Genomic DNA, 4,412 nt, shown 5'->3' with positions numbered 1-4,412 from the left:
GATCTCGACTTCATGGAAATGGGAGACTCCTCCCTAGCTTGTCCTGCAGCTGTAGGGCTGAGGGCAAGCAAAACCCCCCGGGGGCATCTGAACCCCAAGTCTCTGGGCTTGGGCCTGCACTAGGATGCTCACCAAAGGATTTGGAAGTATCTGAAGCGGGGGTGGAGGGTGCTTGCTGGTAGCAGGGCCACATATGATTCTTAAATGAATCACAGCAGGGATTTTCAATTCTTTTTGGTCAGTGTACCCCCAGTGGCTGGTCAAGAAGCAGGGAGTCCCCCAGCAGCCACTCAACAGGTGTGCGTGTTGGGGGGGGAGGGGACTGCCCAGCCCAGCCCAGCCCAGCTCAGCAGCAAAACCAGAAGTGTTTTCTGTGCCGTTGACGCATACCCCTGAGGCCTTCCAAAGTACCCTCAGGGGTACACGTACCCCTGGTTGACAACCCCTGACTCAGATTTGGAACTGACTTGGCGGGGGTCATAGCGGGGCCCCGGTATGGCTTTATAAGCACTCATGGGGCTCTGGCCATAAACACTCATGGGGTACCAGAGGTTTGGAAAAGGGCCAGTGTGGTCCCCATTTACAAGAAGGGGAGAAAGGAGGACCCCGGCAATTACAGGCCAGTCAGTCACCTGGGGCTTATTGTCTACCTGGACTTCAAGAAGGCCTTAGAAACTGTTTCTCATCTCACTCTCATAAAAAAACTAGGCGACTGCGGCATTGATGCCTACACAGTCAGATGGGTGGCAAATTGGCTAGATAGCTGCACCCAGAGAGTGGTGGTGGACGGGTTGTTTTCGACCTGGGAGGGTTGTGTGCAGTGGAGTCCCCCAGGGCTTGGTCCTGGGGCTTGTACTGTTCAACATTTTTATCAGTGATGTGGGTGTGGAAAGCACACTGTCTGAATTCACTGATGACACCAAGATATGGGGTGAGGTGGGCACGCTGGAGGGGAGGGACAGAATCCAGCTAGATCTAGACAGGTTGCGGAGGTGGGTGGATGAGAATAGGATGGAATTCAATACAGACGAGTGTAAGGTGCTGCATGTAGGGAGAAGGAGCCAGCAACACACCTACAGGCTGGGGAACTCCCTTCTTGTCAGCACGGTGGCTGAAAGGGATCATGGAGTCATTGTTGACTTCGGATGAGCATCAGTCACCAATGGAAGGAAGCAGTCAGTAAGGCTAACTGCACCTTATCGTGCATCTACAGATGCATCACAAGCAGGTCCAGGGAGGTGATCCTTCCCCTCTATGTGGCATTGGTCAGGCCACAGTTGGAGTACTGCATCCAGTTCTGGGCGCCGCACTTCAAGAGGGATGTGGCTAGCATTGAGAGGATCCAGAGGAGGGCCACTTGCATGGTCGAGGGGCAGTGGGGCAGGCCCTACGAAGGGAGGCTAAATAGCCTGAATGGATTCAGCCTCCACAATAGAAGGTTGAGAGGAGATCTGCTGGTGACGGTTTACAAACTCACCGGGGGGAACCAGTGGGACTTGGGGGAGGCTCTGTTCCCTCAGGTACCACCGGGGGTTACTAGGAATAACGGCCACAAATTTTTAGAGAGAATGTTCAGGCTGGACATCAGGAGACATTACTTTATGGTTAGGGTTGCTAGGCTCTGGAATGGTACTCTCGCCTACCTTGGGGGTCTTCAAGAGGAGGCTGGATAGATATTTGGCTGGAGTGTTATTACCCTGGCACCCGTTCCTGCCCAGGGCAGGGGGTCGGACCTGATGATCTGTTTAGGTCCCTTCTGACCCTAAGCACTATGAAACTATGATTTGACTTGGGACATGAATTTTTTTTTTTAAGGAAAAAAATCTAAAAATCAGTTTAGACTTGAGTTTTGGATACACTGCATCTATTAGCTGCCTCGTAAATTATAGTATATTTTGAACACATTTACTATTATTGGTTGTACATTGTACAAAGGTTGAAATTATTGTACGAATACCGTAATTATTGTACACCCAGCAACGCTGCCTCCTCCTGTCAGATGTGGGGGTTGGCGACTTAACTTCTTTCAGCACAGCCACTGAGCTGGCTGGCTGAGCACACTGCAGCAGGCTCCAGGGGAACTGCCCTGTACCAGTCAGTGTGGAGATAAGTCCCCGTCTCCCAGGCCCCCTCAGCACATTGGTCTCAGTATCTCTCTTGCATTGGGCAGGGCAACGAGGTAGGCAGCTCATTCAGGGGACAGGCTGCTCTTCAGCAATGTCTTTTGCCTTTCTTGGTCCCAGTCGAGGGCAGGGTTACAACTTCCATCCACTTCCTTGCAGGGTAAGCGCTTGCCAAAAAAACACCATCTCCTGTGTCTTAATGTAGAAGACAAGGTTCTTTGGATAAATGTATTATCTTTTATTAGACCGACTAATTAGAACCTTGTCTGTCTATGTCCTTAGACCAACACCCTGAATTAATGTAGAAGAAGAATTGGGGGCTGTTGGACAACTGAAGGTGCTACCATGTTGGCACTTTTTAATTAGATAATGAAAGAGGACCAGGATTTAAGCATTTGAAAAGAAAATGGCTTCTGCATTGAGGAGACTAGGAATGGGCAGCACTGCCATCTTGCTCCTTAATTGAAAAGATACTGCCACATGTTTGAGACCTAAAGAATAGATTTACAAACTTCCATAGATATATTTTTTTTAAATGTGAATATTTACTTGTGTTGAAAATCAGATAGTTGCCTTTTGTGCGGGTGCAGAAGAACCCTTTCAGAAGCTCAACTTTGGGCTGTGGGCTGGATGAGATATGCGAGGTTGGTTAACAGGCTGGGTCCAGTGCAAGGGATTGAGCTGCAGACTGGATCCAGCACACAGTCATGGCCCCAGACCCACACATGCTGGATTGGGTTTGCCACTGTGGCCCCATGTGCTAACCCAGTCTAGGACCATTGGGGCCATGTCATTTGCCTGTGGGGCTTTAAAGTTTGATAGCAAGGGAGCAGTGGCAGTGTTAATTGTCACTGTTTTCCCTATTGCCAAATTTTCTGACTCAACCTGGGAAGGTTGAACAGCACTGATCTTTGTTCATTTCTCTGTTTGGTGACAGTGGCCAATAACATGTTCAGAAGGAAGGTTCAAGAAATTCGCTAGGAGATGAATGGAATCATGGAGGCATAGAAGAATTATCTTCAAGAAGTTTTCTTACCTCACTAAAGGTTGGCTTACACCCTTCAGCACAAAGTTGTATATCCTACCTGGTGGAGTTGCGAATGTTAAAGAAGCAGTCTTTGAATCCTGCTAAGCTGTTGGAGTCTTTGAATCCTGCTAAGCTAATTTTTATTGAGTTCCTCTAATTAGTTGTGTATGTGTGTGTGTGTGTGTGTGTGTTTTCCACAACTTTTTTTTTTCCTTTTGGTGTTAATGTGTTACCTTTCAATTTAATTGTCTCTACCTTTGTTTTTATAAGTGGCCCCAGCAGCAGTCTATAATTATGTTTGTCCAACACATTATTTTTATGTCAGGGTTTGGCAGACTTTTACCACAGTGGGCCACTGATTGAGATCCAGTCTTCACTGTGGGCAGCCTGCTACACCTCCCTAGCAACCAGCAGATGCTGTGGAGAGATTAGATGGAATGAGGCAGCCTCTAGGACCCTGGGGATGCCTCCTCTGCTTGTGGGGCTGCAGTGGGCTGCTGATTCCCTAACCCTGTTTTTTTGTGACTCAATTTTCAGTTTTTAATTTTGCTGAATACAAAACATTTGGGCTAAAATTTTATGAGGCTACCTACTTAAGGCTGACTTAAGAGGCAGAGGGGAGGAGCTGGAAAGGGAGGAGTTACAGGTAAAACCAATTATTTTTGAGATTAGATAAGGGCAAAGTATGCTGTTTTGTTCACAATAAAAAAATAATTTCATGTAAGCCTTTCTGCAAATCGTGGTACCACTCTTCTGGCTGGGGGGGGGGCGGGGGGTAGAGTAAAGGTTGCACTGATGTGCCTTTTGCCATCGTGGTGAATGTTTACCCAAAAGCCTTAGAAAAAAAATCTAAGTTCACACCTACTCACTAGACAGCTGTGGAGTTTGCTATATTTCTCTGAATCTTCTCTCTGAAAGCATGCTCCATCTGTCTCTGTACAGCCACCCTGTATAACTGAACTGTGTGTATACGTCCCCACTGTTTCTGTTGTAGTTGGCATTGCAGAGGATAAATGGGACTTTCTTTGCAGTTGTTCCTTTTGCCATGGTGCTGGTATAGGAATGGTGCTAGGGATATAGAGGAGGGAAACTTCTCCCATCTTATCTTAATGCTTCCTTTGGCACCCAGATATTGTAGAGGGAAGCAAACAGGCTCAAATAAAAAGTGTTGGGGAGGGGGGAGGGAAAAGACAGCTGTCAAAAAGGGGGAGGTGTCCTGGATGCCTGTGTTCTGTGCATCTGGGAGGTTGTGTGTCCAGGAG

The 4,412-nt window shown here is 47.8% G+C and overlaps 1 protein-coding gene across 4 annotated transcripts in view; it reads left to right on the top strand.

Moving 5' to 3' along the window:
• Positions 1–4,412, top strand: part of APAF1 (apoptotic peptidase activating factor 1) — an 89,829-nt gene that overhangs the window by 5,685 nt on the left and 79,732 nt on the right. For 2 of the 4 annotated variants that reach the window (XM_019515020.1, XM_019515019.1), the window contains exon 2: positions 3,061–3,169. The exons of the other annotated variants lie outside the window; for them this stretch is intronic. The gene's annotated coding sequence lies outside the window, so the exon portion shown is untranslated. The remainder of the gene's footprint in view (positions 1–3,060; positions 3,170–4,412) is intronic. 4 annotated transcript variants of the gene reach the window in all.

This window comes from Gavialis gangeticus, unplaced genomic scaffold (genome assembly GCF_001723915.1).
Source record: "Gavialis gangeticus isolate Ggan-Ray unplaced genomic scaffold, GavGan_comp1, whole genome shotgun sequence".
Lineage (NCBI taxonomy): Eukaryota > Metazoa > Chordata > Crocodylia > Gavialidae > Gavialis > Gavialis gangeticus.
Note: the sequence above shows the minus strand (reverse complement) of the source record. Positions and strands in the feature narration are given on the sequence as shown.